Source organism: Molothrus aeneus, chromosome 2 (genome assembly GCF_037042795.1).
Source record: "Molothrus aeneus isolate 106 chromosome 2, BPBGC_Maene_1.0, whole genome shotgun sequence".
Lineage (NCBI taxonomy): Eukaryota > Metazoa > Chordata > Aves > Passeriformes > Icteridae > Molothrus > Molothrus aeneus.
The window spans coordinates 69,322,844-69,336,619 of NC_089647.1; positions in this window are offsets into that span (position 1 = coordinate 69,322,844).

Consider the following 13,776-nt stretch of genomic DNA (forward strand, 5'->3'; position numbering starts at 1 on the left):
ACTGTGACATATTTTTTAAATGAGAAGTGGCTCCTGCACTTCTATTTTTCTGAAGCAATTTTAAACCTCTTCCTGGTAAAAAGATATTTCCTACTAAGCTAAACCTTATTAAATTTCACAGATTTTGATGTTGTATTTCTATCCTGTCTTTCTGGTTGGGAAAATTCCTGAAGTTTACAATTCCATTCACTTTAGTTTGGAAAGCTGACACTATGTATTGTATTCAAATTAATGGTTATAATTGAAGAGATAATCTGGCTGTACTTGAAAATATAAACTCTAACAGTGATTATAGTAATTGCAGCAATATGAAAAACTCTCACTTTCTGTTCTTGCAGATTGGGAAAACCAGTCTATGAATAGAAGCATATTAAATATTGGGTCTTGTTTGATCTTTCAGTGGAACTACTCAGTCATCTTACTGGTAAGCACCTAGTAAAATCCATGTTATTTGGCTAATGAAATCTAGCAGTCATGTTTGGGATTCTCTGAAACAACTGATATAGTTTTTCTAAGCATAAAATAAGTACAAGATATAATAACTGCTGAGATTATAGTACATTTATAAAAGGAAACCTGAGCTAGGAGCCATCTATTCTCCAAATACAGAGAAAAAATTATGCACCAATTTAGCCAGAAGAAAAAGCCCACTTTTTGCCCACAAGCAATCCCTTGTTTCCTAGGATCCCTTTCATTGCCTTCCCCTGTTCTAAAAATCCAGCTTGTCTCCTCCTTGTCCTTCCTCACTCCACAGCAATCTTCCTTCCACCCTGGATTAACATCTCTGTAAAGGGCTTCTCCAGATCCTTTTTCCAAGCCAGCTTAGACATTTTGTTTGTACAAAGAGACCAAAGTATTTCCCTAAGGAGAGAAATACTTAAACGAATATCTACTTTAGAGGTATGATCGCTACTTGGATTATGGTAGAAACCAAACATAGATACCTGTCTGATAATCAACCATTGACCCTGAAATAACTTTACATATGAGGACAATTACCTTTTAATCTCTGCTGTATCTAGAAATAGTCTCCACCGAAGCTTTCATGTTCATCTTGATGGAAATGTAACTAAATAAGATCAAAATTAAGCAGCTGGGGCAGAGAGGTTTATAACTGGCATGAAAGAAAATCTATGGGCCAGATTTTTTCCACCTAGATTGTTTCAGTCTAAACAGACTGAAAAGTTTTTCCCCTAGTAAGAGAGAAGCCATTAAATAGGCAATTTTAATAGTTCAGTCACCCTCAATTTATTTGGTGTCCCTTTGAGATTATCGAGTGAAACAAAAATAGTACCTTTCTATATCTTTCTTTCTATAGTAAGTAACGAATACAGAGCATACTTTCACACTTTCCAGATTTTGCTTCTTGCTGCTTACCCTCATTTCCTTATTTTTAATGATAAATAAATTGACATTAATTTTTGGTGTTCACAGCCCACCATACACATCAACTGAAAAAGAAAAAGAAAAATAGTTAGTAAATTTTTTAATGGAATGTAACATGTGCTGCCCCTTCTGTGAACTCAACACTCATTTGGGAAATTGATTTGTCAAGATGTAAAAAAAAAATGCATCATTTCATCACATTTTTGGAAAATATGGGTCCAGTCTTATAAGATGCAGGGAAGGCTCAGCTCCCTTAAAGCATTTCAATGGAAGCACTTAGCACCTCACAGTAACAGGCTGATTTTACATGTCATTTTAACGATCCCTTTAATAGTTAATTCTGAAACCAGCAACACTGAGCATTGCAGCGCCCAATGCCCTTTGTTGGGCCTGGCTCTGAGCCAGCTTTATGCTTTGCAGCTTATTTGTACCCAACAATCTCACCTTAAAAAGCATTTGTTTTCTCAGGATGCAGGTGTTGATATAGCTGCATTGTAGGTAAGATTCCTGGACCAGGTTATAAATCAGAGCATGGCGCTGACTGGGGAACAGAATTCAGGCCTCGGGGCAGATCTGAACACTCCCTCCCCTCCTCCTCTGCAGTGATCCTGTGCAACCCAAGAGTGGTCCAAGAAAAGCAGCTTGTACAGGCACTACAACGTCTGGAAAACCTTGCTAATATTGATTTTCAAGCAAGAGAGGTAGATATATTAGGCATGGCTTTCAACACTTTGCACAAGTTTTATATCAGTGCAACTGAACTTTAGTGAAACTTTGCTGGCATAAAACTGGTACTACACAACTCACAATGTGGCTCACTGATGCTGCTACCCTTTTTTTGGCCATATGAGAAGCAACAATTAACTTTGCTGCATTTTAGAATATGTTCAATCATGACAGAATCTTTCATGGACTCCTGATCCCTCTGATATTGCAACCTCAAAGACACAGGGTGTAACACCCCATTATTATTCTCCAATATTAATAATTAACATTTCTGAGAATGTATCATAGGGAGAAAATCCCTTGTTATCTGATCATATCTTTGATTTGCATTTATTTTGTACCTTGAGCTTCAACCTTCCTCCCTGTTTATACCTGTCCGATGATTTCCATCAATCCCTTCTGCCAGATGTAATGGTTTTAAGTTCATAATTTTATCCTGCAATATTAAGACAAAAATATATATTTTTTAATCTTCATTATCTTAATCCTCATCTGTTAGCACATCTTTCTCATGTGACACCTTTACACCAACCAGATGCTGGGGTCCCATCCAATACTTCCTTTAGTTATTCATCAACAAATTAATTTTCTGGAATTAATTAAAGGTAGAAAATGCAGCAAGCCAACAGTTACACATATCATGTTCATTAAAGTGGGAGAAAAGACCAAATATACTGAATGAGGCATTGGAAGAACAAACCCCTACCTGATCCCTTTTTCCTGCCATTTCTCAAGTTGGATGATTTTGTCTGGTGAGGAAAACAAGTATCTTCTAGTATGCCTAGCAAATCCTGAAGTCAGTAACTGGCAGCTGCTCTTTTCTCAAGCTGCAGGTCTTGATGACCTGCCTGCAGCCCTCTGGGCTCCTGGTACCCACACATCTACCAGAAGGTAAAGAAAACTCCACTTCCAGAAAGACTGAAATTCTGAAAACATTTTTTTTTAACTTTCTTACTGGGCGCTTTTCATCAAAATTGCATATATCTGAAAACTGCTAACCTCTTCTATGCACCTAGAGCAAAGTACCACAGTGAGGAAAGGTAAAATAAGTTAATAACTCCAGGAAAATTCCATTATTTTCATTCTGGTTTAACACAAGGTGGCTAGCTCTTGTCATTCCAAGGGAAATTATGTTAGTTGTATCTGAGTAAAATCTGAGTAAGAACTTGATCCACAGTAACTCAGAACTCCCTGAAAGTTATTAACCAAATGTTTTTGGGAACAGTAGCAGGCAGAGACAGAGTATATGCTGTGGAATAATTGTATAATTTTGAGATCAAAGATTATTAGAAATTTCTAAGGATAGGTTTTCTGTACTTCTGTAATGAATGCTAGATTCAGAACTTTGAGAGGATATTTCCATAGATTGCCAGATGAACATGTAAAAGAAGTCAAATTAATCCTTAAAGCTATGATTTTTTTTCTTTATTCATAGTTTTCTGCAACAGGCAATCTATCCCACAAAACAATATTGAAAAATTTAAAGGCAAACTGGGAGTGTGAATCCTGGACACAGGATGTAAAAGTGGAGCTACACGAATATTTTAGAGGCATCTACAACTTGTACATTCAGAATACTTCTACTACTGTTCTATGAGGAATATGCAGCAAGAGATGACAGGTAATGTTTTATTTCCGAGTAGGTGGTGGTTGGTATCGGGCATTCAGGACATGGGATGGTGATGGCTGTGGTGTGAGTTACACTGTTAGAACAAGGCTGTGGTGTGGCGTTTGGCCAGTGGCTGAAGTGAAAACTGAAAAGTGACAACTGTATCCTGCCAAACTCTGGTATTGTCCCACAGGCTTTTCATTTTATTCCAAAGGTCATAACGTACTGTATTCAGCCAAATCTGCTTCAAGAAACTCCCACTCTAGGAAAAACATTTCTTGACAGAATAAGTGCTATACTGAATTTTTCATATTTTACAATGAATTTTCTTTGTACAGAAATAGGTTTGTACAGGAATGTTTGCTTGAAAGAAGGTAAAATCCTGTGATAAATGTGACGCAGCAAATGGATAAATCTTGTAGCTCAGCAATTTGTGTCAATGTTTTACATAGGAGGAAATCCTCTGTGACATGTATCAGATAATGGAATAATTTCCCATAAGGGTGCTTACTGCATGAGGGCTTTACTCTTTGCAGTGCCATACAATGGAGCACATTAGCAGCACAGCACCAGTTTAACACCGGACATTGAAGGCTGAGCCCTGCTTTTAGTTATTGCATCAGCAGGAGTTAAAGAAGCCTTGTTCTAAAAGTAAAGGCCAGAGAGGCAGGGTTGAGAATTAGCAAATACTGAAGAGTGAGGCTTTTTGCATAAGTTGGACCAGATTCCCTTTCCAGTGCTGTTTTTACATACTGAGTTACCCTTCTTATTTAGAAAAACACTCCTCACAAACCACTGGTTTTGAGAATCAGTTCTATTTTTCCATCTAGGTTCTTCCACTTCATTACCTAAGTGGCTCCATCACCCTAAGTACCTAATACCTCTCATTATCTTAGTGAGTCATTTAGGGGTTGACTATTTAATATCATGAATTCATCATGAATAAATATTAGAGCTAAAATCTACATTTGCTCTGAAAGATGGAAAGCTTTTTTAATTTCTGAGGTCTGGATTACTTAACAGCATTTGAAACCACTGGAAAGGTTTTATAAAGAACCCTGAGAGTGACATTAACAGCAGCTTTCCAATGAGATATAATATTTTGCCTAATAATAAACAATATCATTTATTATTAAACCAAGAGGTGCTTCTGAGCAGAAGACAACTTTAGGTCTTATGTGGGTTTTCTTCTACATTGAACCTTCCAGCTCAGTAAGGAAAACTTTGTCCTCAAAGGTGAGGAAGAATTCAGTAATGTTTCATCCTAGAAAAATCCTTACATGCCAGAAGAACAGGCAGGTTGGAGACACCAAAACAAGGTGAAATGTGCTTATTTTTCAATGCCCAGACTGTTTTTTCAGCCATACAAAATGATCTCACTTTCCCCTCATAGTAATTCTGATGGCTACCACCTAATGCTATGCTATGATGAGGGAGCTCTCATTGTCAAAATTTCTTTTGCAGGATCACAAGGGGGCATTTTACCTTCTCTGAGACTACAGTATCTGTGTCTGCACTGCCTTAGGGCTCTTCTGATCATAATTTAACTTCTGTAATTTTTAATTGCTTACAGTCCACACTTACTTACATTTCTGAGTGTGCTTTCTGTAAGACACCCTAGATGGACACTTCTGCCTGCTCTGCCTTGAAAGATCACCCAAGCCCAAGGATGTGTCCTGCAGGGACAAGGCATAACCACAACCAGAGTTGCTCAGCAAAGCCATCCACCCTGTACTAGATAATGACATGGGGATGTCAGATGGTCAGGGTCAGGCAAGCAAATTGTATAAGTGTCTTACTAATAGGGGCTTATATTGAATATTTCAAGAAGTGATGGGATATTGCAAAGTGCATTTTGGCTCGTGGCTCGTGCTTTGAATTAACTCTCACTTAGACTTTTATTCTTTGCAAATATGAGGTAACTCCTTCATCCTACAACTTTTTTCTAAAACTGAATCTCCTTTCAGTCTGAACTAGGTCTGAAACCACTGGAAATGTTGCTTTAAACTAGAGAGTTTGGGTGAAGAAAAGGCCAAATGCAGTTATTTAGAAAATAGTTATCTAGATTGAAATTTGAAAGACAGAGACATCCATGGGTTTGCATATGTCTTGCTATATGTCTTGCCACTTGCTCAGAACAGTAAGTAAAAGAAAAAGAAATAGAAATCTTTCCCATTGGCTGTGAGAAACACTGCAGAGCTCAGACAGTGTGGTACTGTATAGGAGCACAAGGCATGCTGCATTCCAGCCTGACCTCTCCTGATTCCCTTCTGACTATGTAAATACCAGTCTTTCAGAGGAATCTGGTGCCTACTCTGTTCTTCTTCCTACCAAATCTAAGCCCCCTCTCTTGATCAGGAAGGAGCAGGGAAATTCAGAAAGCAACTTTTAAAAATTATGTTCCTCTAGCAGGCTACCTTTCAGGAAAGCTTCTCATCTAGATGTTACCATACCCTGCCTTCTCTTTCTCTTCTCCCAGAAGACTGTTGCTTTTTTTGCTATATGAAGACCATTTCTTATAACTGCATTTCTGTTTTTACTTTTGTGAACTTTTGGTGTTTCTTCTTTTTCTTGCTCCATTATTTCTATTTCTATTTCTATCTATTTCTATTTCTATTTCTATTTCTATTTCTATTTCTATTTCTATTTCTATTTCTATTTCTATTTCTATTTCTATATCTATTTCTATTTCTTTCTATTTCTATTGCTAGTACCCTAATTCTTTTGAGCATTATTTAATGCAAAGTTCTGACCATCAGTATATCTGTTTCTTTAGATCTCCTGATGTTCCATTCACAATACTTGCCATCAGCCTCAACAAAATTCAATAAAGCATTGCCTTAAAAATACAAAGTTCACTCAAAGTTTTCTAGTGACCAATGGGTGATTGAGGGTCAAACACACCAGATGGTCTAATATCTTTTCCTCCCCTCAGTGTTTCCACCCATGAAAAAGCTGTGGACTCCACAGTATCTGCTCTGGCATGTCAGCTGGCCTCTCCATAGATGTCTTCTGTCTCACTCATCAGCCCATGTAGAACAGAGATTTGTGCTATCATCTGGGAAGGAGAAAGGCAGGAAGAGAAAAGAGATACTGGGAAATTCTGAGATGTTCCCAATAGGCAACATCTCGGGTGGATCAGGTTGTGGCAGCTGATGAGAGAGGGGAAGATGCATAGCACAGCTATTTGTGCTGCTCAAGAGATAACTGGTTTTCTGGGCCTAAAGGGATTTAAGAGGTCCCTTGCATGTTGTTCATGACTTCTTTTAGCCATTCTGTTGTTAGCATGAACATTTTATAGCTTTATTCTCAATTTTAATGCACACATGTAACACATTGTGGTGACTGCCACCTGATTTCTAGCCATGCTGTGTGAAAGGACCAGAATTTATTTTACCTGTCCTACTTAATCATCTTTGCAGGAGGGGTAAATACTCATAGGCCAAGAAAGAACCTGGGCTTGAGGACTGAAGAAAAATATGTGGTGAAAACTTAGTTTAAAGTCATGGGTATGGTTTTCTCTTTCAAGAGAAAACCATACCCATGGCTTTATTATTTTTATTAATGTGATGGTTTTCAAATCTGTAACCCTACATCTGTGCAAGTCAACACAGAGTTTGGGAGTTTGGCAATGCATTTTTGGTGACTATGTGTGGACTAGAGATGCCAAAAATAAGTGTAGCGAACCTCTGTCCGTATTATTTAATAAAAACATTTTTTATATCAGTGTGGTGAGGAATTTACCTCTTTTGTATAAGAGGTAAAATTGCTGTTGCATGTTTCCAGGAAAATCCTTCAGTTTTATTTCTTAACCAGAATCCTTTAAAAATGTTCCTCTAACCCAAATCAATTTCTTTCATACAGATGCAAAGATTTGAAAGCAAATAAACACAAACATGGACTCAGCATTTTGAGAGTGCATGAAATACTCCTTCTGTCACTTAATTTCCCCAGAGTAAATGTTTGTGGCTACCTACCCTTTTGTTGGAAATCTCTAGGGAGTTAGGAAGCTGGATGATCAGGAGCATGAGCTAAAGTATTCCTCCCAGTAAATGACATCTGAAGTGTTTACTGGAAAATTACCTCCTCTTAGGTGGTGCAGAGCACCACAGCCTTGCAGTACTCATGTTAAAGAAAGCAATTCATATACCAAGCAGGCGGTAATCCCAGAGAGGATGTGATATGCGAAAGGGGTCTGGGAAGAGGGGATGTTTTTTTCTGCACACTGTGCCTAACAATGCCGAAATGTTTTTTTTCCCTGTCCGTTTGCTTTAACAATGTGCCATTCTGTACCTCATAAGCACTTAATTTATTCCAACTCTTTGGCCTGACCTGTAATCCCCCCTCTCCTTACCCATCTGACCCATCTGTGTTTCATTTCCCACTCATCAGCATCCAAAGAGCCAGGCCCAGGCCCTGTTTGGAGCCATTAGACAGAGATTGGCACTGCTCCCTCTTCCTGCACCACATCCTCCACTGAAAAAAATGACCATCAGATCAGAGAACAGAGCCTGCTTTGTCCCCGGCAACCAAGATCTGGAAGCACTTTCAATCATTTGCACTCTATACCCACTCAAATGCATTAATGTGATCAACATTGGGCCTGTTGTGGGCATTTTTTCCAGCAAATAGCTCGCTAACATTCCAGGCATGTACTTCCCTGAAAACAAGACCGAGACAGGGCCCTGAATATTCAATTGGAAAATCACCAAGAGCAAGAGCTTAGCTTGGCACGGCTGGTGTTGATTCTTAATAAGTGACTTCCTAAAGCTGAGGCATGGGGCTTACAGCTTCAATGACTTGTTTGAAAAATATTTTGTAGGTGCCTCATACCACTTTATTTCCTGTGGTATGCGTCATATTGTGAGCTATTCTGAGCCAGGCTGTTTAAGCACACTAACATTTTTTTCCAAGATTGTGGTGTTTAACTAAAAATGTGCTTATACAAGATGAGCTCATAGCTATTAGTGCTGATGTAGTTTTAACTACTTGGATACCAATACCCCAAGGCCTAAAACCTGCCGAAAAGTGGGGAAAACCTAAGCAAAAACCATCCTTCACAGTCATTGAAGGCTTTTTGTAGACAAGATAACTGGAACAATATTTTAAAAGTTGGATTTTGTTTCTATAGGATGTTTGGTGCACAAAATGCCTTTCAATCTCATTGTAAAAGCTTGCTATTAAAAGACTAACAGATGTAAATAGCTGAAGAGATTTCAGAAATACACTGAAAAATAATTTCTTCGGTGTTTTTTTATGTGCTACAAATATCACATCCAGCAAAAGCAGTTTATGTGTGCTACTCCAGTGCAGCTGGATGGACTAGGCACATCCTAATGTTTTATTCATTGGAATATGTCTTTCATTGACATGGCTACCATGACAAGGCAAGTTTGACTGTGCTGAAGGGGGTTAGCAGAGATTTTTGTCAAGGCAGGCCATTGTGGAGGAGGGTGTCTGGCTGTCACAGGGCTATTGTTCAGAGATGTGCTCTTGTATGAGTCCCATTCTTCAAGCTGAGAGAAGATGGCAGCATTTTGTATGACACACTTGAAAAGTCAAGGGGTGGGATTTTTGGAATTTACCTTGGTGCCTAAAGAGGACTATCAGCAATGGGAGGTACCTTAAGAAGGCCTTGTTTCCAGGACCATTTTAGAGGAATGGCACTTGGCTAGATTGTATCAGGTCATGTCAGATATAAAGGTATTAAAAAACCAAAATTAAAATGAAGGGGATAAATGTCTCTATTAAGTTCTATGACCCTTCATTTCTAAGCCAAAAGATGCATCCTGGATATAATCTGCATCTAGAAGTTCTGTGTAGAAGAGATGAAATGGAAATAAATACATGAAAGAAAATTGAAATAATTTACATTTTCCCAAAATATTATATATATGGAGCAAGGGAAATGAGAAAGGCAATGATGTGCAAATAACACATACCACGGTCACTTTTTCTAACCGAAACCATTTGAGAGTCAGGGATTCAGCTGTAGAAGAACTTATATAAAAGGATATTTGCATGTACACAATTTATTTGCATGCAGACTCCTTTTCTGCATTTCAGTGAAAAATAACTGAGACAGGATTTACAGCTCAAAGTGTCAACAAGAATGTTTTACTATTTGCATTAAAAGATCTATTTAAAAATTTGGCGGGTGAGCTTATTTTTGTTACAAGAAAACACATGTGAATTGATGTTGCACCCTTTACTAACAGGGAATATGGTAGTTTCTTCTTGAATGACTGAAAAAAGGTTTTGTGCAATTCTAGAATCTGTTATCTAAATGCTTATAATCTAGAATCTCTTATAAAAATGCTTATCATTTTTCTGTGGATTCCATGGTAATTTATGGCACTTTTTTAAAGTGGTAGTGCTTTGGTACCTATGTTTGTACTTGCACAGCTGAGTCTTAACTATGCAGACATTTCGCAGGAGACACAAACCCAGGCTCTGTCAAAAATTTGTGCAAATCACTGATTATGCTAAACATCCCCCTCTAAGTTTTGTGGGTTAAGGTCTCAGTGGAGTATAGTATAGTTTCAGGTCCCCACAAAGCAAATTCCAAAGCTTCAAATCCCTTTTATAATACACTATGTTTATTACAAATTGTTTTACATTGTAGAAAATAAGCTTCTCTATTTAGCAAAGTAATGGGAAGAGAATGCATGTAATAGAATGTCATAATAACAAACTCTGTGATCAATCACAGCATTTCAGAGCAAACATAGAAGTGCTCATGGTGTCTGCTGCAGTGGTGCTGAAGTTTTGCCCTGTTGCTGAAGTTTTGTGATGTTTGAGCTGATTTGAGTTTCCCCCCTTATTTGGCCCCATAACAGAGCTTTAATGTTTAACATGGGCATAAATTCACTGTAGCCCTCAAGTGAAGACTATATTTAAAAACTGAATAGAATGCTTGAATTTACTCTCCAGATTTTTCTTCCATGATCAAGTAAAGTTCCATGCAACTTTCCTTCCCAGCGCAGTGCACACAAAATCTCAGGAAACAGCAGGGCTTAATTAGGACCCTATTTTATAGTTTCACCTGAAAAAATACATTTTAAAAATCACATATGTTTGGCTGTGCAGATTTTTTAGCCAATAAATTCTTGTTAATTAATCACATTAATGGCACTCCTTAAAAGTTGAAACAAAATCACAAAACAAACCAAATATCCCATAAATATAACATATAAAGAACCATTCACCAATGCATAAACTACATGTCTAAAACATTTACAAATATTTATTCTTTTTCATCTTTTTCTTTTTCTTTTTTCTCTTTTTCTTTTTCTTTTTCTTTTTTTCTTGTCTTTTTCTTTGTCTTTTTCTTCTTTTTCTTTCTTTTTTTCTTTCTCTCTTTATTTTTTCCTGTTGTCTTTTCTTCCCTCCTACTCTCGCCCCCCAAAACTCCATTTACTTTCCCCTCTTTTTTACTTTCTATTCTTCTTTCCCTCTTTTTTTTCCTTATTACAGTCACAATGCCAAGACAACAACTGCTATCAGAGGTAAGAGTTCAGCAGATAAAGCCAAACACTTTTTTTGGGGGGGGAAATATATGGTATTTGGTTAAATGATGTAACACATTTCCCTTTCTCTCTTGACTTTAAAGGCCTGGTTTAGAATTTTAAACAGCAGTGACTGCAGTCACCCTCCCTCAGACAAAAAGTAAAATGTAAAGAGAAGTCCCATTCAACCATTGTTTTGTCCTAGGATACTGAAAGCATTAATCCTCAGTGCAAACTGTGGCACTGAATACTACATTATGATCTGTGATTGTCTGATGTAGAGCTGATGACACAAAGACAGGATTATATTGAGTCAAACTTATAATATAAAAAATAAACAAGCAAACAGAAACAGTCTGGGTTTCCTGGATTATCACTTATGACACAGCTACTTGTTTAAAAACATCAGTGCAAAACCACAAAAACTTAAATCATGGCAACTTATGAACTGGCAGACTCATAAATCATGGAATATGTATTTTATGTCAAAGTGTTTTGGATGAAGCGTGAGTGACAGTAAATACAACATGTCATTCTTCCCCTTGTTAAGAAAATTATTCTTACTGTAAAATGATTCTCACCATGTTTAGTCTTCAGCTAAAATGCAGTTTCTTCTTGGTATAAAGTTGCAGTTCTTTGAGATAGACTGAGAGACTATCAGGCTGTCTTACCATACATTGTGTGTATAAATAATATTGTATTATTATAAGTAGATTCACTTTTATTTTCATTGTTATATTTAGAGGATTTATAATGCTTTTCTAATTATGAACTTTCCATATAAAAATATCTCTGTGCAACTTCTAGATTAAAAAGTTCTGAAAATGATCAGCCTAATTATGCTGGAAAACAAGGAGGAGAGCTTTTATTTTGGATGTTAGTACTATTCTGACTTATCCCCCATTTTTCTTTTTCAATTGCTTCTGGATTATTACAGTTTCCTCTTCAGGTTCTCCTCAGTGTTTCTCTGTTCTCTCTTAGTGTTATCACTTTTCTGACAACAGCCTGGCTTCAGGAAACCTGGGAGATGTTCACAGCAAGGGCTCTTTCTGTGGTCCTCTGCAACGACATATTTTCAGACTCTGTATATAGGACATGATTCAAATATCCAAAGTCATTACACAAAGGCAATTCCTTTTCCATTATATGTATTATTAAACATTTATTTTTATTATTATTGTTTACTAGAACATTTTTTTAGCTCACTTGAGTACTTGTGTCAGTGGGACAGGCAAGAAACTGTTTTAACTTTTACCAATCAGAATGCACCAGTTGGCAAACCAAGACAAACAGAATCACTTGAATTTCACTGACTTTGATAATGTTGCTGCATATAGTCTTCCCCACAGGCAGAGAAATTTTCCAAAGAAAGTAGGGGCTGACTACAAGCAATTGGCCCAGCTGCAGCCTGATGGTGTTTATGTGAAAAAATGTGTCTCTGTTGGTAACAGTGCATGGGACACAGGGCAGAATGGCTTGAGTGCAGCTACAGATATTTACTGCCTGCCCTGGAAACCAGGCCAAATGGAGAGAAATTTGATCCAATACTGGGTCTGTGGAAGCATCTGTCTACATAATGGCTTCAGGTTGTTTGTGATTTGGTACAAATTATTTGGTATCTATGACTGATTTTTCAAGATTGGCATGCTTACCAAAACTTTCTACTCTCCTTCTTTTATCTAACTTCGACTTTCACACACCTGTTAAAAGTGGGTCAGGACTCTGGATATGAGACAAAGCTTGAGTACAAAGTGGAATAAAGGTTTGGTCAAACACAGCAGTTTGGAAATCCTGAACATGCAGAGATATAGGAAGGTAAGGTAATCTGTGCTATGAAGGAAGCCACTGGAACTGGCAGAAGACTCTAAGAGCTAGGAGTCGTTAGACTGATAGAATATATTTTCTCTCTTGTTGATTATCAAGGCATGGGATATGAATTTTATCCTTTGTTATCCTTTGTTGCTTCCCCTGTAGCAGCATTAACACATTCTTTCAACTTTCTTCCTCAGCATCTCTTTATTCTACTGAATAACATACTGAGAGCAATTAACTGGCACATCTATACACTGCCATTTCTCTATGGGTTCTGGGGGTCCTAAAGTTCACACTTTCTATCACTTCATTTTTGCATTTGTTGTGGTTTAACCCCAGACAACAATCAATTACCTCTCACTTACTCATCCACCAGCAGGACTGAGGAGAAAATCAGAGAATGAAAGCTGGAAAACCCATAGGCTGGGATAAAGACTATTGGGAAAGCAAAAGCTGTGTATAAAAGCAAAGGAAAAGGAGGAAATAATTTACTGCTTCCCATGAGCAGGCAGGTGTTCAGCTATCTCCAGGAGAGCTGGGTGTTTAGGAAAACAAGAGCTGTCACTCCAAAAACCCCCTCTTCTTCTCCTCCTTCTTCCCCCCACTTTATTTACTGGGCATGATGTTGTATTTTCTAGAATATCCCTTTGCTCAGTTGAGGTCACCTGTCCTGGCTGTGTTTCCTCCCAACCTCCCATGCAACCCTAATTTCCTCATCAGTGTGGCAGTAGGAAA